This window comes from Scyliorhinus canicula, chromosome 11, assembly GCF_902713615.1.
Source record: "Scyliorhinus canicula chromosome 11, sScyCan1.1, whole genome shotgun sequence".
Classification (NCBI taxonomy): domain Eukaryota; kingdom Metazoa; phylum Chordata; class Chondrichthyes; order Carcharhiniformes; family Scyliorhinidae; genus Scyliorhinus; species Scyliorhinus canicula.
Genome location: NC_052156.1, coordinates 140691761 through 140714954, shown reverse-complemented (window position 1 = coordinate 140714954; position 23194 = coordinate 140691761). Strand labels below are relative to the sequence as shown.

The window sequence follows — 23194 nt, the reverse complement described above, 5'->3', positions numbered from 1 at the left end:
GAGCGATTGCGCATTTCTTTTTCCATCCATCGGAGGTGCTCGTGACCGATAACAGGGCCTCTTTCACGAGTGAAGAGTTTGCCACCATTCTTCTCTACACCGATTATTTCTTCATTTTCCTCACATCTTTTCTGCCTTCTTATGTTGGTGGTCCATACTGAGTTATAGATTCATGGGTAGCACCCACCATTTCACCCAGCACTTTCCACAGGAGGCCATTCTTTTTATGAGTTTACATGTAAGCACTAACTTATCCCAACACATGTGTCTATGTTACTTCCTTTATTAAGTTGGGTAGAATGGTTATTTATTTGGTTTATTATTGTAAGTGAAATGGAATTTCGATGATGTGAACATTTATTTACTTTGCATTTCCTCAAGTTGGTTGGATGGTTAGTTGGTTGGATGTATTAGTTTTACTGTAGTCTATTTTAGTCAGTTTTATGCATAGAATGTACAGCATTATTCAAAGAAAAGCGGGAGAATCCTCCTGGTATCCTGGACAATAATTATCTTTCTCAAAATCGGAAAGGGGCAATCCATTCATCAAGTTAATTGTCGTTTGTGGGATCTTACCATGCACAAATTCATTGCTCCACTTCTGATATGGCTGTGTTTATTTGTGCTATAACACTAGGGGGAGCACTTCCTGCACATGTGCAGATGCAGTGTCGGCGTCAGATATTGTGACTTTTTAAAGTGAGAGATGCTTCCAAATGCTGCTTTGCTTTCTGTTGCGGAGTTATGCATATTTTGCAAACTGGTTTACAATCTCCTTTACAATCAAATCAGTCAATGAAAAAAAAGTTATTTGGATAACAACCATTTTAACAGTTAGGTTCTTGTATAGGAAAATCCAATTATTGTAACTATATGCTCTTAACTGTGGAGTTTCACCATTGGTAAAAGGCCGTAGGAAAGTATAAATGTATTTAAGAAAAAAAATCACCATCCAATGTGGGATTCGAAAATACAGGAGTAAGAGTCCCATATCTACCGGTTGAGCGAGACAGGCTCTGTAGGAATATCCTGCACAAAGCTGTGTCAATTTGTTCAGTAGGTCTAAAGAAAGAAATGTGTTTAGCGGTTTAACGTTGCAGTGTTAAACTGGTCTTCTTTTAGTGTTAAATTGGCCTGGGAGCAAAACAACATCCACCCACCATCTTGGTGAAATAATCTGCACTTGCATCAATGACCAGAGTGTGGGCTGAGGGTGTGTGTATAACTGTTCCTGATATCTTTCTAGTCAGTGGCAGGAGTTACAGCACTCCTACCTTCCAACAAAAGAGTGCACTATTTCATCGGCTCCAAAGCATTTTGGCATGTTAGTTGGTCACAAAATTTGGACTTATACTCGCTGAAGTTTCGAAGGATGAAAGGGGATCTGATTGAGGAATATAAAATACTAAAAGGGATTACTAAAAGGGGAGGGGCAACAGAGTAGCACAGTGGTTAGCACGATGGCTTCACAGCGCCAGGGTCCCAGGTTCGATTCCCGCTTGGGTCACTGTCTGTGCGGCGTCTGCACGTTCTCCTTGTGTCTGCGTGGGTTTCCTCCGGGTGCTCCAGTTTCCTCCAACAGTCCAAAGATGAGCAGGTTAGATGGATTGGCCATGCTAAATTGCCCTGAGGTTAGGTGGGGTTGCAGGGTTACGGGGATAGGGTGGAGGTATGGGCTTAAGTAGGGTGCTCTTTCCAAGAGCCAGTGCTGACTTGATGGACTGAATGCCCTCCTTCTGCACTGTAAATTTGATGATTCTATGATTCATAGAGAAATACAACACAGAACAGGCCCTCCGGCCCACGATGTTGTACCAAACTTTTCTCCTAGGTTAATCGTAGAATTTTGGAAACTAAGGGCAATTTATCATGGCCAATCCACCCAACCTGCACATCTTTGGCCTGTGGGAGGAAACCGGAGCACCCGGAGGAAACCCACGCACACACGGGGAGGATGTGCAGACTCCATACAGACAGTGACCCAAGCTGAAATCGAACCTGGGACCCTGGAGCTGTGAAGCAATTGTGCTATCCGCAATGCTACCGTGCTGCCCTTAAATTCTATGATTGATAAAGTAAACACAGACCAAATAATCCCCCTTGTGGGGCAATCTAGAACGAGAGGTCACAGATTTAGGTTGCGAGGCGGTAGATTTAAAATTGAAATGAGGAGGACTTACTACTTGCCGAGGGTGGTGAATTTGTGGAACTCGCTGCCCCATAGTGCGGTGGAATCTAAATCATTAAATGGTTTCAAGAAGGAGACAGATATATTTCTGATTGTATAAAATGAGTTAAGGGGATATGGGAAACAGGTAGGAAGGTGGATTTGAGACCAGGAAGAGTTCAGCCATGATCTGATTGAATGGTAGAGCAGGCTCGAAGGCCTGGATTGCCTACTTCTACTCCTAATTCCAATGATCCTATGAAAGGCACTATATAAATGCAAGCTCTTTCTTTCCAAATGTAGTTAAGATGGCACTCCTCTCTCTCTTTCTATTCCTCCGCATTCTCTCCCCCCCTCCCCACATCCCGTTAATACTGGTACTATTCTTTCCTCCACTTCCAACCTCAATCTGGTATTCTCTCTCCCTATTCTCTTTTAATAAATGCTGCCGCTCATTTTCTTCCCTTATCCCTAACTGCTGTTTGCATCATCTCTTCCTTTCCGCTCAAAACACTAGCACTCCTCCATTGTCATCCATTTTGCCTTAATTTCCATCAACGTCTTCCTTTTCTCCCATTTCCTGTATTTTTCTCTTGTCATGCATCATGCATTTTCTCTCACCATATATCATGTACCATCCCCTCTTCAAATATTCTCTTTCCTCTCCATTCATACCTCAGCCTTGCATTTTTTTCACCTCCCCGATTTTTACTCGAGTTTGGTGGCTAATGCGCATGAATTGCTGGCACTTAGTTGAAGCCTTTGGATAGCTTGGTGCTGACAATCAATATGGTGCTTGTTTACTCAGAGCATTTAGATAGGACAATGTTGCTCCTTAATAAAGGAGTTAAGGACTTCATTCATAGAGTGCTTTTCACAATCACCATGTCTCAAAATACTTTACAGCCAATGAAGTCCCTTGTAATGCAAAAATATTCATGAACTGTAATCTGCCCCAAACAGCAATGTGATAATACCCAGACAATTAGTATTTGTGATGTTTATTATCAGCTCTTTGTATTGTGCCATGGGAGCTTTTACATGTACATCAATGGACAGACAGGGTTTAACGTCTCATGTTGCTGGTCAGCATTTCCTCAGTACTGCACTGGAGTGTCAGCTTGGAGTTTTGTATTCAAATCCTGGAACCCAGAACCTTTTGAGTTAGAGGTGACAGAGCTACCAGCTGAGCTATGGTTGAAATGCTAATGTGTCCCAACTAATATTTTAGGTCAATATTAATTTGGTTTCTTTCTCTTCAGATGCTTTGGCTGAGTCTTTTCAGTATTCTTTGTTTTTATTTCAGATTTCCAACATCTGCATTATTTTGCCTTTGGTTTTGTGCCTTTCCTTGGTGCTTATTATAGTCACTTGACAGTTACTCAGTGGAAGTTTGGATGGCATCTTAGATCATAGATCATAGAATTTACAGTGCAGAAGGAGGCAATTCGGCCCTACCCAAGGTCAACACCTCCACCCTATCCCCATAACCCAGTAACCCCACCCAACACTAAGGGCAATTTTGGACACTAAGGGCAATTTATCATGGCCAATCCACCTAACCTGCACATCTTTGGACTGTGGGAGGAAACCGGAGCGAGTTCCATAAATTCTGTCCTGTTTTTTTGTGATAGGCATAATGTATCGCAGCAGTGTCCTTGTTTACTTGGTTTTTTAAAAAACAATTTAATTAAAAATTTATTTTAGAGTACCCAATTATTTTTTCCAATTAAGGGGCAATTTAGAGTGGCCAATCTACCTACCCTGCACATCTTTGGGTTGTGGGGGTGAAACCCATGCAGACATGGGGAGAATGTGCAAACTCCACACGGACAGTGACCCAGGGTCGGGATTCGAACCCGGGTCCTCAGCGCCGTAGGCAGCAAGGTAGCATGGTGGTTAGCATAAATGCTTCACAGCTCCAGGGTCCCAGGTTCGATTCCCGGCTGGGTCACTGTCTGTGTGGAGTCTGCACGTTCTCCCCCTGTGTGCGTGGGTTTCCTCCGGGTGCTCCGGTTTCCTCCCACAGTCCAAAGATGTGCGGGTTAGGTGAATTGGCCACGCTAAATTGCCCTTAGTGTCCAAAATTGCCCTTAGTGTTAGGTGGGGTTACTGGGTTATGGGGATAAGGTGGAGGTGTTGACCTTGGGTAGGGTGCTCTTTCCAAGAGCCGGTGCAGACTCGATAGGCCGAATGGCCTCCTTCTGCACTGTAAATTCTGTGAAATCTATAAATTGCCCTATAATTGGAAAACATTAATTGGGTACTCTAAATTAATAATAAAAAATCTTTATTAGTGTCACAAGTAGTCTTACATTAACACTGCAATGAAGTGACTGTGAAAATCCCCTAGTCGCCACACTCCAGTGCCTGTTCGGGTGCACAGAGGGAGAATTCCGAATGTCCAATTCACCTCACAAGCAGATCTTTCGGGATTTGAGGGAGGAAACCGGAGATCCCGGAGGAAACCCACGCAGACACGGGGAGAACGTGCAGACTCCGCACAGACAATCACCCAAGCCGGGAATAGAACCCAGGTCCCTGATGCTGTGAAGCAACAGTGCTAACCAGTTGGTGGAACTTGTGGTTTTCTTTATTAATTTTATGGGATGTGGATGTTGCTGGCTAGGCCAGCATTACCGACCCATCCCTAATTGCCCTTGAGATTGTGGTGGTGGGCTGCCGTCTTGAACCGCTGCAGTCCCTGTGGTGTAGGTAGACCCACAGTGCTGTTAGGGAGGGAGTTCCAGGGCTTTGACCCAGCCACAGTGAAGGAAGGACGCTATGTTTCCAAGTTAGGATGGCAGTCAGTGACTTGGAGGGGCAACTCCAGGTGATGGTGGTGGTGCTCCTGTGCGTTTGGCATGTGAAATGAAAATCGCCGGTGGTGCAGTGGGTTAGCCCTGATGCCTCACGGTGCTGAGGTCCCAGGTTTGACCCCAGCTCTGGGTCACTGTCTGTGTGGAGTTTGCACATTCTCCCTGTGCTTGTGTGGGTTTCGCCCCCACAACCCAAAGATGTGCAGGGTAGGTGGATTGGCCACACTAAATTGCCCCTTAATTGGAAAAAATGAATTGGGCACTCTAAATTTATTTTTAAAAAGTGAAATGAAATCTCTTATTGTCACAAATAGGCTTCAAATGAAGTTACTGCGAAAAGCCCTTATTCGGGGAGGCTGCTGCAGGAATTGAACCCCGTGCTACTGGCCTGCTTGCAAAGTCAGCGATTTGGCCCTGTGCTAAACCAGCCCCAGTGCACTCGAAGGTGGTGTGTACTTGCGGGGTGGCTGCGTATTTGTTGTCTGGCGGCGCAGCTTATTGTGTATTACGGTAGGTGGGCTGTAACGCGGAGTATTACGGTAGGTTTGGCGCTTGTCTGGAGGACGGACGGGTAAAAGGCTGTTACTCGAGCGAGCTCGGCTGCAGCCGCTCGGCAACAAACAGACGCGATTCAAAATTTAAAAAAAACAGGAGCAAGAAAAGCTGAGGAATTGACAGTAAATCATCCTTTCGGAGAGGGAGCGGACTGAGGGGGCAGCAGCACAGAAAGGGCAATGAGCGCGGAAATGTGATTACGCTGGTAAGTGATAACTTGGCGAGCGACGGAAAAGAATAATTTAAATAAAAACGGATTGGTTTGGACAACTATTGTCGCTGAGGAGATCGTGATATGGAATAGAAACGGGTGAAGGCGCTAGGATCCGAGGGAAGGATAGACCCATTTAGATTTAAGGCAGCCTAATTTAAATATTTCTTCTTCTCATTGGGAAGAGCTGCGCTGGGATTTCCAATGTGAATCTAACACTTTGATCTTGTTAGGGCCTATCGATTAAGTCTCCGGTGCAGAGGGCTTTTTGGTGTGTGTATTGGAGCTAGTTTATTGATTTTCTTTTCACCCCGGGATTACGCTGACTGTGCGAGATTCCAGTGAGGGATTTTAAAGTGAACATTTTCGGTTTTATTCTGGAAAGGTCATTGTGCATTTACCTCTCTTTGGTATTTCAGTTGTGTGCAGAAAAATGCAAAGAATTGGCACTTTCAGACTAAGGCCAGGAAGGAGAAGCCAACATTTTGGGAGACAATTCTGGTTAGAGGTTCTGATTTGAAGTAGTCAAAATTTTTTTGAACCAGATACTGATTTTTTTTTTATTTTGCTCTCCTTTGCCTTGACTTTCTATTTCTGCATATGGTTCAAAAATAGACGACCCCCCCCCCCCCTCCACATATCTGATCTCTCCCTGATGAGATGATGCTTAGGATCACGTTAGATTTTTGGTCGAGTATCGCAGTGCTTGCCAAGACTTTGGTTTTCACATAGGTGACCTTGGATTATCAGCATCCACAAGCATTCAATAAACCTTTTGGGACTGTGTGGCAAGCCGCATGCAACCAGCTTTGCATTCACTCTTTGCGTTTTTCTCTTTAGTTTATTTATGTCATTTTACAGGTCCAAAATATACATTGCCCCTTACAGGAAATCTTTCTAATGGATAGCAGGATTGGATATGAGCCAGTCTGCGAATACAGATCTAGTTAAAAGTGAACCAATCAAATGTGTAACATAGGTGATTCACATGACCTATTTTCATGTACAGTAAGCATATTTTTTCTCATGGTTTGGGAACATCACTGCAAATGAGCTTGTGAGTAATAGTAGCAAATAAAACTACAGTTGCAAAAACTGAAGAAAATTATGGTTGATTTATGCTACTCTTATCCAAGAGTTCGGGGCACGTTATTTCCAGGTAGATTCTCAAATATTCATCATAAAATATCCTGTTCTCTGTTCCACTCCATTTGCCTGCCTACTTCTGAAAAATTAACATGTACTTTTACAGATCCAAATTGTGGGGCGATGTGAGAAGACTCGAGTCGGATAAGGGAATGGTATTTACATATTTACATGGTATTATAATGGTATTTACATATTTGATGGACTTGAGTTTATTAAGAGTTGTAGAAAGAAAGGAAAAACTTTAACCACGAAGGAAGATTTTAATTTTGGAGTCCGAAAGGTAGCAAGACCAAAAATTTTGATCAATGATGAAGCCACGATGAAAGGATTGCCTACTAGAGTTGCCAGAAACAACTGGGATTTTAAAGATTCAGAAAAAACAAAGGTTTCTTCGCTCCATTGCAGATTATGAGATCAAGATGTACGTAATTCAGAAGAATTGAGGTTATGAATGTGTCTGAAGGAAGTTTATTAATTTAGAATGGAACCGCATCAAACAAATAGCTGGGGATCGGATAATCAATGGAGGATGTCATTTATGCAAAAATAGATCAGAGGAGAGAGCCATGCAAAACCCTTTATTAGAAAAAGCTGTGTTGGATAAATTATAGCATTGGTAGAGCTCTCTAAGAGGAAGTTAGATGCCCATGAAATTATATGATGCTAATTTGTTCATTGTGCCAGATTCTTGAGAGATTTCTAGGATATAGCCAAATTACTTTGAGAATTATTAAAAAGGACAGTTCCAGAGACTCTGTAAATAAGCAACAAGAGCACAATTGGAAAGGCTATTGTGAAAAGAAAACATACTGGCAAGAATATATTGAACCAAAACTTTCAAGACTAGGGATTGTTTGAGAGTTAGTAGGAACTTTAAAACATACTGATGAAACACAATATGGCAAAATAGTTGCTGGAAAGGTAGGATTTATCAATTTCTTCACAATTATCTGAACATAAAAATGTTTCCAAGAAGAGTCAAAGGTGCACTGTGCATAAAAGTGAAGGAACTGCATAAATAAAGTCAAGGGTACTCACCTTGTGGGTGATGGGAGCTTTGTGATCAAAGGCAGAGATCTTAGTGGAGCCATTTAAAAATCGAATGGACCAGGCAGGAATAACACTTAATGTCACTGATTATACTCCAGCGTCAACTAGTTGTGCTTTATAGAGCATATTTTTAATATTAAAAAAAGCCTAATGTGCTTCACAGGGATTTAATCAAACACAATAGATGTTGTACAAAAGAAGGAGGCATTGGGGGATGGGGTGAACCGAAAGCTTGGTGAGGTGTGTTGGAAGGTGGAGAGGCAGAAGCGTTGAAGGAACAAAATTGCCGGGATCGAACCTAGGACCTCAGCGCTGTGAGGCGGTTGTGCTAACCACTAGGCCACCGTGCTGCCCCTAAATTTTTTTTTTAAGAAAAGAAGGAATAAATTCGAATGTCAGCATCCTAGGTGGCTGAAGGCACCCAAGTGTTGTGGAGGGAATACAGACTGGAGGCCAGAACTGGAGCAACAGTTTTTGGAAAAGTTGGAGTAAGTGACAGAACTAATGAGTATGAGATCATGAGGAAAGTTAAACATGAGGAATGAGGTTAACAATTTTAAATTGGGGCTGGGAGCTAGTGTGGATCAACAAGGTTTGGGTTGAAGGATGAATGGAAACTGCTGAAGAATGGGAAGAATTATGGGTGAACTGAGCTAATTTTTGCTCTTTTCCACTCGTCTGAATCACTTGTAATTCAGCCAAAAATTAGGTTGTTCTACATTCTGATGAATATCCATCCTTGCCTCACTGCAGTTTAAATTGCACCGTAAAATCAAGAATAACAACAAAACTATTTTCGGGGAAATAAAAACTAAAATGGAGGATCATCCAACTAATGTATGAACAACGGAGCAGGAAGTAATTACCATACTCACAGAATCACAGGACGATTGCAGCACACAAGGAGGCCATTCGATTTGTTGTGGCTGCGCTGACTCTCTGAAGGAACAGTTTTACCTCATTTCACTGCTCGGCCTTCTCCCCTTAATCTTAACCCCATAACTGTCTTCCTTTTTAGATAATCATTCAATTCTTTCTTAAATGCGTTGACTGAACCAGCCTCCACCACACTCTCAGGCAGCACATTTAACCACTCACTGCATAAAAACATTTTTTCCCCCTCATATCGCCATTTTCTTTTACAAATTACCGTAAATCTATCTCTTGTTCTTGTTCCTTCCACAAATGGGAGCTGTTCTTCCTATCTACTCTGTCCCGACACCTCATGATTTTGTATGCTTCTATCAAATCTCTCAACTTTCTCGAAGTCCCAATCACTGCAATCTTCAATATTTGCAAACTGAAGTTTCCCATCCCTGGAACCGTTTTTGTGAATCTCTACTGCATCCTATCTAATGCCTTCACACCTTTACAAAGATGTGGCACCTGGAATTGGGCACAATATTCCAGTTGAGGCCTAACCAGTTGTCTACAGAAGTTTAACATAACCTCCTTGCTTTTGTATTCTTTGCTGCTGTTAATAAAGCCAAGAATACTGTATGCTTTCTTAACTTCTGTCAACATATCCTGCCACCTTCAGTAACTTAGGCACAAATTCACCAGGTCCCTCTGCTTTCGTACCCCTTTAGAATTGTACTCTTTATTTTATGTTGTCTTTTTACATTCTTCCTACCAAATGGAATTACTTCATACTTCTCTGCATTAAATTTCATATGCCACTTGGCTGCCCATTCTACTAACCTCTATGTTCTTTTGTAGTCCTACACTATCCTCCTCACTCTTCACAATGCTTCTAAGTTTCATATTACCTGCGAACAATACTAGAACAGAGACTATATATTTGGGCAGGCCTGTTCTCAGGACATCCTGTGCCCATTTCTTGTGGACTAAAATGATAAATTCAGGAAGGATCAGTAGTATCATGATGTAATTATTACACACACAACATATTTGCCTCCAAATTGCCCTTTGGAAAATCTGACAACTTGCAACTTGGTTGAGGTTGGGCATCTGGTTTGCTGCCAGACTTGCTGAGATTTTCCAGCATTTTCCCTTTCGTTTCAGATTCCAGCATCTGCAGTAATTTGCTTTTACCCAAAAGATGTGCAGGGTAGGTGGATTGGCTATGCTAAATTAATAATAATAATAATTGCTATTGTCACAAGTAGGTTTCAATGAAGTTACTGTGAAAAGTCCCTAGTCGCCACATTCCAGCACCTGTTCGGGGAGGCCGGTACAGGAATTGCCCCTTAATTGGAAAAAAAGAATTGGGTCCTTCAAATTTATAAAAAATAAGAAAAATCTAACACTTGACCTTGCTTTATGTATATATCACTCCAATCATACCGGTAGGAAAAAAAACCCATGGGGATGGAAATCAGCGGAATGTGGCGAACCTACACATGGCCAATGGGCAACAAACTTTTTCGTGGGTTACATGCATTCCGAACCCAGATGGGCTGCATGTGGCTCCAAGCCGCAGGTTGCCCACCAGTGAGTTACAATGTAAGAGTTTGCATTAAGGAGGAGGAAAAAGTTCATGAATTTAGCTGATTTATCAGGCTGATTGACAGGCTGTTCAAGGTCATTGGTAGAACATGATAAGAACATGATAAGTACTGTGGAACCATTGCTACTGTGATGATTTGAAGCAAACAGAAGGGAATTTAAGAGTTGGATAAATTTGTTTTTGTTTGACAAATGTCAAAAGGTTCCAGACAGCTATCAAGATTATGAAAGAAAAGTGACACATCAAATTAATCTTTTAAAAAAAAATTTAGATTACCCAATTATTTTTTCCAATTAAGGGGCAATTTAGTGTGGCCAATCCACCTACTCTGCACATTTTTGGGTTGTGGGGGCGAAATCCACGCAGACACGGGGAGAATGTGCAAACTCCACACGGACAGTGACCCAGAGTCGGGATTTGAACCTGGGACCGCAGCGCCGTGAGGCAGCTGTGCTAACCACTAGGTCACCGTGCTGCCCTACATCAGATTAATCTAAGGGGTGATTTATAGCCCCAGGAGCTAAAATTAATTGGAATCAATTTAAACATTTTGTTCTGGATGTTTGACTGAAATACGCAAACAGGAAGATGGAAAAACCTGAAAGAAATGAACCCTGAGTTTTGATAAGGGAAATAGAAGAGAAGGACAGCATGTGCGGAGATTGAAGTTGATGTATCAAGATTCGAGGAGATGGCCTTCATATCGCGGTTGTGATTAGGGGAGGCCACATAGATTGTACTTCTGTTCCGATCAGGATGTTGAGAGGAGAAGGAAAAGCAAGGACAAAGGTGTGGCACTAGAATAGGCATAAATGGCTGCCTGGTTCTTAACAGTAATCCATAGTGACCATGCATCCTCTGGGCAATGGCAGCATGGTGGCCTTGCAAATGCCCTTGCATTTGTAAATTAACTAGTAGTGCACTTGTGACAAAGTGACCCCAATTAATTAGTTAGCTGCGTCATAGTTCCAGTAGGAGCAACCTTCTCTTAATTCTTGTGACTGTATGAAGCAGAGGGAAGGTGTATTTTATTCCAAGCTTATTCAAACGGTTACAAAACACAAGTAAGCTTGAGAACATGCTCACCATCTTACAATGTTACAGTCTGTACAGGTTTTTTCCGATTTCACCCCCCCCCCCCCCCCAAAAACACAAACAGCTTCTCAACCATGGCCACTAACAGCCCCCATCTTGACTCGAAGCCCTCTGCTGAGCCCCTCGGCTCCAACTGATCTGAAGTCTTACAGATCCCCCAGCCATGTTGCCAACCCCTGCAGCATTGCAGCATTGCCGGCCGCCAGTCCAATACAATTTTCCACCGGGCAATCAGAGAGGCGAAGGCCACGACATCGGCCTTCCTCCCCTCCATCAGCTCCGGCCACCTTAGGGTCCGGCCCAACCTTCTTCCCCACAATCTTTGTTAGTGTTCTGAACACTCCCTCCCAGTATCTCTCCAGCTCCTCACAGCCCCATACCATAATTATGTGGATTTCTGGTCCTCGCCCACACTTCTCACACTTGTCTGCTAACCCCTGAAAGAACCCACTCATGCTTGCCTGAGTTATATGCACCCTACATACCACCTTAAACTGTATCAGGATCCTCCTCACACACAAGGAGGTCAAGTTCACCCTATGTAATGCCTCACTCCACACTCTCCAATTTATCTTCCCTCCCAGCTCCTCCTCCCACTTCTCCTTGATCCTCACTCCCCCTGCTCTCCCAACCATCCATATATGTTCCCAATCCTGCCCTCACCTTCCACGTCCGGAAGCAGAAACCGTTCCAATAGAACATACTTCGGCAGCTTGGGGAACCCTTGCCATACCTTCCATGTAAAGTCCCTTGTAAATATCTAAATTTGGTTTCTCTCGGGAGCTCTACCCTCTCTTTCAGCTCCTCTGTGCTTGCAACCCTCTCTTCCAGGTACAAATCTCATGCCCTCACCAGCCCCACCTCTCTCCACTTCCTATACATACCGTGTGTACCCCTGGCTCAAACCATGGTTTTCACATAGCATCGACAGCAGGCACCCCTGCCTCGTTCCCCTGTGCAACCAAAACATCGTGAATTCATCTCATTGGCCCGTGCGCTTGCCACCGGGACCACATATACAAGCACACCCATGCCACAAACTTCGGCCTGAACCCAAACCTTTCCAGGACCTCGAACGGGTACCCCTACTCCACCCGATCGAATTCCTTCTCCCCGTCCATGGACAGCACCACCTCTGGTACCCGTCCTCGCAATGGGGTCATAATGACGTTCAACATTCACCTTATATTACTGGAGAGTTGCCTGCTCTTTGCAAAGTCTGTTTGGTCCTCTGCAGCCACCCCGAGACACTCCTTCCATCCTCCCTGCCACCAACTTGGCCAGTATTTTTACATCCGTGTTTAACAGTGATATATGGGCCTATACGACCCACATTCTAATGGGTCCCTCCCCTTCTTTGGTATAACCTTAATCGTCGCCTGCATCATCGTGTCCGGCAGCTCCCCTTCTCCAGCGCCTTGCCCCCAGCAGATGTGGTGCCAATTCTGCCACAAACTCCTTCTAAAATTCCACCGGATAACCGTCTGGCCCTGGGGCCTTTCCCGACTTCATCCCCCTTAAACTTTCCATTACTTCCATCAGCCCTAAAGGCTGCTCTAGCGCCTGCCTCGTCTCTTCCTCCAGCTGCAGGAACTCCAACCCATCTAGGAACCGCCCCATATTCCCTTCTTAGCCCCCGAGTTCATCTTCTACAGTTCCTTGTAATATTCCTTAAAAGCCTCATTTATCTTCCTGGCTCCGACACCACCTCCCACATCGCTGTCCGTAAAATTTCTCTGGATGCGTCCTGCCTCTGCAACTTATGCGCCAACATATGACTTGCCTTCTCTCCATATTCATACTGCACCCCCCTCGCTTTGTGCAGCTGCCCCACTGCCCTCCCCGTCGTCAACCTATCGAATTGTCCCTGTAGCTTTTTCCTTCTTGCCAATCCATCCGCAGTGGGTGCCCTCGAATACTCTGTGTCCACCTCGACTGTCTCGCCCAATAACCATTTGTATTTGTCTCTCCTTTTCCTATCCTCATGCGCCTTGAACAAGATAATCTCTCCCCGAACCACCGCCTTCAATGTCTCCCAGAATTTGGCCTCCGACACCTCCCCCTTTTGGTTCAACTCCGCATAGTCCTTAATCACTGACCGTACCTTATTACAAAACCCTCTGTCTACTAACAACCCCGAATCTAACTTCCATCCCAGTCTCTGCTCCCGCCCCAATTTATTCTGAACCTCCAGCCAAAAGGGCGCATGGTCCGAAATTACTATCCCCGCGTATTTTGCCCACTCCACCTCCACCAACACCTAATGGCTCACCACAAAAAAGTCAATTCTAGGGTACATGCGAGAAGAAGGAGTACTCCCTCCCCCTTGGTTTCTTAAAGCGCCACGGGTCCACCATGCCCATCCTTTCCATGAACCCTCCCAGCTCCTTTGCCACCCGCAGCTTTCCCATTTAACTGGGCACAACCTGTATACCCTCGGCTCCAGCACATAGTTGAATTCTCCACCCGTAAGAGGGAAGGTAACTGGCTCATGTACCCATAATCATTTTGTGTGTGTTAGGATTATTTTGGTTGTGATATTTCATGAGTGATGTAACATAAGAGATCAATAATTTCATACAGGCTGTGGGTGATAATTTTAAAGATGAGAGCCAGACATTGAAAGAAGAGTTTGATTGATTTTGACACAGTTGAACAATGCCATTCAGTTGGACTTTCATTTTGAATTAATTTTGTCCTCGCTGTAGTTTTTCACCAAGTGAACATAAGAACTAGGAGCAGGAGTAGGCCATCTGGCCCCTCGAGCCTGCTCCGCCATTCAATGAGATCATGGCTGATCTTTTGTGGACTCAGCTCTACTTTCCGGCATGAGCACCATAACCCTTAAAATCCCTTTATTCTTCAAGGTAAGAAGTCTTACAACACCAGGTTAAAGTCCAACAGGTTTGTTTCAAACACGAGCTTTCGGAGCACGGCTCCTTCTTCAGGTGAAGGAGGAGCCGTGCTCCGAAAGCTCGTGTTTGAAACAAACCTGTTGGACTTTAACCTGGTGTTGTAAGACTTCTTACTGTGCTCACCCCAGTCCAACGCCGGCATCTCCACATTTATTCTTCAAAACACTTCTTTATCTTTTTTAAAATAAATTTAGAGTACCCAATTATTTTTTCCAATTAAGGGGCAATTTAGTGTGGCCAATGCACCTATCCTGCACATCTTTTGGGTTGTGGGGGTGAAACCCACGCAGACACGAGGAGAATGTGCAAACTCCACACGGACAGTGACCCAGGGCCGGGATTCGAACCCGGGTCCTCAGCGCCGTAGGCAGCAATGCTAACCACAGCACAACCGTGCTGCCCAATCTATCTTTATCTTAAAAACATTTAATGAAGGAGCCTCCACTGCTTCACTGGGCAAGGAATTCCATAGATTCACAACCCTTTGGTTGAAGAAGTTCCTCCTCATTCAGTCCTAAATCTACTTCCCCTTATTTTGAGTCTATTCCCCCTAGTTCTGCTTTCACCCACTAGTGGAAACAATTTGCCCGCATCTATCCTATCCCCATCATAATTTTATATGTTTCTATAAGATCCCCCCATATCCTTCTAAATTCCAACGAGTACAGTTCCAGTCTACTCAACCTCTCCTCGTAATCCAACCCCTTCAGCTCTGGGATTAACCTAGTGAATCTCCTCTGCACACCCTCCAGTGTAGGACGTCCTTTCTCAAGTAAGGAGACCAAAACTGAACACAATACTCCAGGTGTGGCCTCACTAACACCTTATACAATTGCAGCATAACCTCCCTAGTCTTAAACTCCATCCCTCCAGCAATGAAGGACAAAATTCCATTTGTCGTCTTAATCACCTGTTGCACCTGTAAACCAACTTTTTGAGACTCATGCACGAGCACACCCAGGTCTCTCTGCACAGCAGCATGTTTTAATATTTTATAATTTAAATAATAATCCCGTTTGCTGTTATTCCTACCAAAATGGATAACCTCACAATTGTCAACATTGTATTCCATCTGCCAGACCCTAGCCCATTCACTTAACCTATCCAAATCTCTCTGCAGACTTCCAGTATCCTCTGCACTTTTCGCTTTACCACTCATCTTAGTGTCGTCTGCAAACTTGGACACATTGCCCTTGGTCCCCAACTCCAAATTATCTATGTAAATTCTGACAATTGTGGGCCCAACACTGATCCCAGAAGGACACCACTAGCAACTGATTGCCAACCAGAGAAACACCCATTAATCCCCACTCTTTGCTTTCTCTTAATTAACCAATCCTCTATCCATGCTACTACTTTACCCTTAATGCCATGCATCTTTATCTTGCGTTGATGCTGAGGTATACTTTCATACGGTCTGTCAGTCTGCTGGTATCTTGCCTAAATGTCTCTTTTTTACATGTGAGCCTTGACAGCAAGTCAGCCGGTTACTTGAGCAAAGAAAGTATTGTGCTTAAGCCTGATTCTGCCATCATCAGATGTCAGCACTTTCTAGCAGAATCATTTAATAGTGATCACAAGCGGAGATCTAGGCTTTTTTTGTTCTTCTTTGTCTCCTTAACTCAGAGTGTGATGACATTTGTATTTCCCGTATGCTCTTTCAGCTGAGATCTCCTCACTCAGCTCACTAGAAATTGAACCTGGAGCTTCCAGGTTTGTATGGCTTTATGTACATTAGATAATATGTTTACCCAGCAGAGTTATGACTGTGAGCTACTTTCCCCTTCCCTGAAAGTGTCCAGCAGTTCAATGCAATTGTTTAGGTTGTAGGAATGAGGTTGGGACACAGGTGGGAGATGCTCTGCGGGTTAAATCAAGCAGTGTTGGGGGCAGCACGGTGGCCTAGTGGTTAGCACAACCGCCTCACGGCGCTGAGGTCCCAGGTTCGATCCCGGCTCTGGGTCACTGTCCGTGTGGAGTTTGCACATTCTCCCCGTGTCTGCGTGGGTTTCGCCCCCACAACCCAAAAATGTGCAGAGTAGGTGGATTGGCCATGCTAAATTGCCCCTTAATTGGAAAAAATAATTGGGTAATCTAAATTTATAAAAAAAAAATCAAGCAGTGTTGGCTTTGAGCTGGTTGCAGAAGAGGACTTTGAGATTGTATCTGCAGATTCAGTCTGAATGAACAGCATTGAAGCAAGATTAATTCTATACTTGGCAGGAATCCAGATGGATGACGTGTATGGAAGCAGATCTTTTGAAATGCATTGTTAAGGAGAATTGTATATGTAAGGAATTAATGCGCATGACCTGAGGTAAAAAGGTGTCAAGACCAAAAGGTGGCCTCGGGTGTGGGTGGTAACTTGTGTAAGGTATGGTTGAGTGAGAAAAAGTAGGCCTCGTAGGTGTATGGGCCCAATTAAGTTAGATGTAGAACATGAAGAGTTTTCTGGGGACAGAGACTAAGTAAGGACAGCAATTATGCCATTTCAGCAAGTATACCATTGAAGAACATGGGAGAAGAGTAAATGATAATGGAGTTGTGGGAGCAATGATAGCAATTTTGATGTTTGATCATGGCAAAATGAGGGCCAATCCATCTGCACTTCACATTTGTTGGGTTGTGGGGGTGAGACTCACGCAGACACTGGGAGAATGTGCAAAATCCACATGGAAAGTGACCCGGGGCCAGGATCGAACCCGGGTCCAGGGCACCATGAGGCAGCAGTGCTAACCGCTGCACCACCATGCCGTCCAGGTGTCATCCCATTTAGATAAGCTGCTTTCCATTTTTCCGACCAAAATGGATGATCTCACACTTATCCATGAAGAAGAGAGCGAGATAAGCCAGCTGCTCCTATTCATTACAAACTGCATGCTTCAGTGCTAGCAGACCCACCAGCTCTGAGCCTTGTTCAGGGTTAGTAAGTACCTTGGGCAAATTGTCCTCCCATGTTCAGGGGCAGCATACGACATCACGCTCCTCAGCTGGTGTGTTTGTTGGATGATGAATACACAAGAGGCTGGTCCTGTGGATTGGGGTAGCATTCACCTTGCCAGTGTGTATTAGGTCATCTAAATCTTTTCTGACACTGGATCCAATTCTGTGCATTACACTTTTTTATGGCCTCAAAGAGATTTTCTGATCTCAAAGAGAACGGAGAACGTTCAGGTCCATATCACTGAATCGAGGGGCTGCTCTGCCCTGAATTCTGAGCCACTGTCTTTTAATTGAGATTAAGGGCAGGCGGTGGTGTCTTGTATTGTCACTAGGCTAGTAATCCAGAGACCCAGGGCAAGATCTGGAGACTCGAGTTCAAATCCCACCATGGCAGATGGTGAAATTTGAATTCAATAAAAATCTGGAATTAAAAGTCTAATAGTGCCCATAAAATCGTTGTCAATTATTGTAAAAACCCATCTGGTTCACTAATGTCCTTTAGCGAAGGGAACCTCCCATCCTTGACTAGTCTGGCCCAAATGTGACTCCTTACCTGGTCTGGCCTATATTTGACTCAAAGAAAAAAGAACAGTACAGCATAGGAACAGACCCTTCGGCCCTCTAAGCCTGTACCGGTCATGATACCAACATTTGCCAAAACCCTCAGCACTTCCTTGTACTGTATCCCTCTACACCCATCCTATCCATGTGTTTGTCAAGATGCCTTTTGAATGCCGTTAACATATCTGCTTCCACAACCTCCCCTGGCAATGCGTTCCAGGCACTCACCACCCTCTACGTTAAAAAAACCTGCCTCGCACATCTCCTCTAAACTTTGCCCCATGGACCTTAAACCTATGCCCCCTGGTGACTGACCCCTCCACCCTGGGAAAGCGTGCCTGCCCATCCACTTTATCCATGGCCCTTATAATGTTATAGATCTCTATCAGGTCACCCCACAACCTCCGTCTTTCTAATGAAAATGGCCCACGTCTATTCAGACTCTCCATATAGCTAACACCCTGCAAACTAGGCAACATCCTGGTAAACCTCCTCTGCACCCTCTCCAAAGCCTCCACATCCTTCCTTCTGGTAGTGTGGTGACCACAATTGTGCGTAATATTCCAAGTGTGGTCTTACCAAGGTTCTATACAACTGTAGCATGACTTGCCAGTTTTTATACTCAATGCCCTGTCCATTGAAGGCAAGCATTCTGTATGCTTTCTTGACTACCTTGTCTACTTGTGTTGCCACCTTCAAAGATCTGTGGATCTGCACGCCCAGATCTTTCTGACTTTCTATATTCCCAAGAGATTTGCCATTTACAATATATTTACCCTCTATGTTAGACCTACCAAAATGCATTACATCACATTTGTCCGGATTAAACTCCTTTTGCCAGTTCTCTCCCCAAGTCTCCTCCCAATCTATGTCCCGCTGTATCTTCTGACAATCCTCAACACTATCTGCCACTCTACCAACCTTGGTGTCATCCGCGAACTTACTAATCAGACCAGCTACATTTTCCTCCAAATCGTTTATATACTGCAAACAACAGAGGCCCCGGCACAGATCCCTGTGGAACACTACTCGTTACAACCTTCCAATCAGAAAAACACCCTTCTACTGCTACCCTTTGCCTTCCGTGACTGAGCTAGTTCTGTATCCATTTTATCACCTCACCTCTGATCCTGTGTGACTTCACCTTTTGAACCAGTTTGTCATGAGGCACCTTGTCAAAAGCTTTACTGAAGTCCATGTAAACAACATCACACGAACCTGCCTCCCATCCATTGACTCCATTTACACCTCCCGCTGCCTGGGGAAAGCGGGCAGCATAATCAAAGGCCCCTCCCTCCTAGCTTACTCACTCTTCCAACTTCTTCCATCGGGCAGGAGACACAGAAGGCTGAGAACATGCACGGACAGACTCAAAAACAGCTTCTTCCCCACTGTTACCAGATTCCTAAATGACCCTCTTATGGACTGAGCTCATTAACACTACACCCTGTATGCTTCATCCGATGCCGGTGCTTATGTAGTTACATTGTGTACTTTGTGTTGCCCTACTATGTATTTTCTTTTATTCCCTTTTCTTCCCATGTACTTAATGATCTGTTGAGCTGCTCGTAGAAAGATACTTTTCACTGTACCTCGGTACACGTGACAATAAACAAATCCAATCCAATCCATCGGCCTCTCCATATCAATCATCTTTGTCACCTCCTCAAAAAACGTGTTCAAGTTAGTGAGGCACGACCTCCCATTCACAAAACCATGCTGTCTAATGCTAATGAGCCCATTTGTTTCCAAATGGCTATAAATTCTGCCCCTGAGAAGAATTCTCTCCAATAATTTACCTACTACCGACATGAGGCTCACTGGCCTACATGGCGCAATTCTCCGATCGCGGGACAGCGTGTCCGCGCCATCGTGAACGCCATCGCGTTTCTCGACGGCGTGAAACGGTTGTGGGCACTAGCGATTCTGGCCCTGGATAACGGCCCTGGAGCGGTTCACCTTGTACAGCGGCCTGCGACTGGCGCTGCGCCAAATGCGCCGGCGCAAATGGCACCGATTGTCCGCACCTCGGAGAATCGCGTGTTGGGGCGGCATGGTGCGGTTGAGGCGATTCTCCGGCCTGGCGCATTGCTGGGAGAGTCGCACCCATAGTTTTCAGGATTATTGCTGCTACCTTTCTTAAACAGCGGTAGCACATTAGCTATTCTCCAGTCCTCTTGGATCTCACCTGCAGCCAATGAGGATGGCAAGATATCAGTCAAGGCCCCAGCCATTTGCTCCCTTGCTTCCCTCAGTATTCTGGGGTAGATCCCATCCTGCCCAGGAAACATATCTACCTTAATATCTTTTAAAAGACCCAATGCCACCTCCTTTTTGATCCAAACTGTTCACACACCCTACCCAATCTTCCACAAAATCCCTTTCTTTGGTGAATACTGATGCAAAGTACTCATTCAGTACCTCGCCCATTCCCTCTGGCTCAACACACAGATTTCCCCACTGTCCTTAAGTGGTCCAATCCTCCAGACTTCAGACCACAGTTTACTAGATGGACAATAAATGCTGGCCTGGCCATGAATGTTGGCCCGGCCAGAAACTTCCATGAATGAATTTGAAAATCTATTATTGATAGATTTTGTGAAGGCTAGAGGTGAAGTAGCAAAATGACAGCCACAGTAATGGTTGCTGTAGTATCTTTAAACTGGGTCTGCTCTTGAGTCCTGCTCTAATTGATTGCCAAACCTATCTCCACGCCAGTTCAGGGGATGCTTCTTTAAAATTGTGGTCAATGGTTGCTTCCCTGTGGGGGACAGATTTGAGAGCTGAGAATGGTTTTGGCTTCTTCAGTTGCCCTGAAAAGAATCCTGCCCTAGATAATGCTGTTCTATAATTAACATTGGACATATGAATACTCTCCTGAATACGAACTGTATGGACTGCTTAACATACACTTATGTCATATTTCTACCATAAATTCTATGTCAGTAATACCAAATGGATTTTTGACAATACTGTAATGCCTGTGTCCACTGATGCCTGCTTGATAAGTGGAATAAACGATGATTAAATTACAGAAGTGATAATGGGGTAAGACAAAAGTATGCAATAATAAGAGAAATTGGAGAAACGTGAAACAAAAGAGAAAATGCTGGAAAATCTCAGCAGGTCTGGCAGCATCTGTAGGTAGAGAAAAGAGCTAACGTTTCGAGTCCGATGATTCTTTGTCAAAGCTAACAGACAGAGTAAGTGGGAAATATTTCTACTGTGGAGTGAAAATGAAAGATAAGTCATAGCCACAGAAACCCAGGGAAAAGGGGTGTTAGTAGCCACAGAAACCAAGGGGAAAGAGTGCTAATGGCAGTCCCCAGAGAGAACAAATGATGTGAAAGGCCAAACAGCAGAGAAACTAACATCAGAGGGTAAACTGTGACAGATGTAGATGTGGGGGAAGGGAAGGGGGAAGCAAAGGGGAGAAAAGGTAAGGAAAGATGGATAAGATGGGGGGGGGGATTAAATATATATTAAGAAAGACTAGAAAGAAAGAAATGGTAAAAGACATTTAAAATGAAATGGGATGAAAACAAATGGGTCGGGGTGGGTAGAGCTAATCATCTGAAGTTGTTGAATTTGATGTTGCGACCTGAAGGTTGTAGCATGCCTAATCGGAAGATGAGATGTTGTTCCTCCAGTTTGCATTGAGCTTCACTGGAACATTGCAGCAGGCCAAGGACAGACATGTGGGAATGGGAGCAGGTTCTTTTATTAAAATGGCAAGCAACGGGAAGGTCAGGTTCCTGAATGCACACAGACCGAAGGTGCTCAGCAAAGCGATTACCCAGTCTGCGTTTGGCCTCTCCAATATAGAGGAGACCACATTGAGAGCAGCGAATGCAAATGACCAAATTGAAAGAGATTCAAGTGAAACTTGAATGAGTGTTTTGGGCCTGGGATGTTAGGCATAGAAGAGGTAAAGGGGCAGGTGTTACACCTTCTGCGATTGCATGGGAAGGTGCCATGGGTGATGGGGGAGGTACTGGGTATGGTGGAGGAGTGGACTAGATTATCTCAGAGGGAAGGGTCTCTGCGGAATGCTGACAGAGGGAGTGAAGGGAAGATGTATTTGGTGGTGGCATCTCGCTGGGTTTGGTGAAAATGGCGGAGGATTATGCTTTGAATATGGAGGCTGGTGGGATGAAATGTGAGAACGAGGGGGACTCTATCCTTGTTCTGGGAGGGAAGGGAAGAGGCAAGGGTAGTGGCACGGGAGATGGACCGCACACTGTTGAGGGCCCTGTCAACAACTTTAGGTGGGAAATCACGGTTGAGGAAGAAGGAACACATTTTCGAAGCACCATTTTGGAAAGTGGCATCATCGGAACAAATGTGAAGGAGTTGAGAGAATGGGGTGGAGTCCTTACAGGGTGTAGAGTGCAAAGAGCTGTAGTCCAGATAGCTGTGGGAGTCAGTGGGCTTGTAGTGAATATTAGTAGATAGTCTATTGCCGGAAATGGAAACAGAAAGATCAAGGAAGTGAAGGGAAGTGTCTGAGATGGACCAGGTGAAAGTGGAAGGGTAGAAACTGGAAGCGAAGTTGATGAATTTTTCCAGGTCCGGACGAGAGCATGAAGTGGCACCAAAATAGTCATCAGTGTATCGGTAAAGGAGTTGTGGGAGTGGACCGGGGTAGGCCTGGAACAAGGCATGTTCCACATACCCCATAAAAAGGCAAGTGTAGCTCGGACCCAGGCAGGTATCCATTGCTACACCTTTAATTTGGACAAAATGGATGAGTTAAAGGAGAAGTTGTTGAGAGATAGAACGAGTTCAACCAGGTGGAGGAGAGTGGTGGTGGATGGGAATTGACCAGGCCTCTTTTCGAAAAAGAAGCAAAGAGCTCTCAGGCCATCCTGGTGTGGGATGGAAGTGTAGAGAGATTGCACATCCATGGTGAATAGAATGCGATTAGAGCCCGCAAACTGGAAGCTGTCAATATGATGCAGTGCATCAGAGGAATTCTGGATGTAGGTGGGGAGGGAATGGACCAGAGGAGTGAGGATGGAGTTAAGATATGAGGAAATAGGTTCGGTGGGGCAGGAGCATGCTGACACAATGGGACAGTTCTTTTTTTGTGGATTTTGGGAAGTAGGTAAAAGCAGGCTGTCTGGGGTTGGGAGACTATGAGGTTGGAAGCCATAGGGGGAAGGCATCCGGAGGAAATGAGGTTGCTAATGGTGTTGGAGGTAATGGCTTGATGTTCAGTGGTCTGGTCCGGGGGCGGGGGGGTGTAGAAGGAAGTAT

At 44.7% G+C, this 23194-nt stretch overlaps 1 protein-coding gene across 4 annotated transcripts in view; it reads left to right on the top strand.

Moving 5' to 3' along the window:
* LOC119973425 (protein PHTF2-like) overlaps positions 1–23194 on the top strand; it is a 181368-nt gene that overhangs the window by 33414 nt on the left and 124760 nt on the right. The window contains exons 1-2 of one of the 4 annotated variants that reach the window (XM_038811525.1): positions 5525–5746; positions 7005–7053. The exons of 1 other annotated variant lie outside the window; for it this stretch is intronic. The gene's annotated coding sequence lies outside the window, so the exon portion shown is untranslated. Of the gene's footprint in view, positions 1–5524; positions 5747–7004; positions 7073–23194 lie in introns of those variants that run through there. 2 more of the 4 variants (XM_038811527.1, XM_038811526.1) reach the window with 2 other exon arrangements.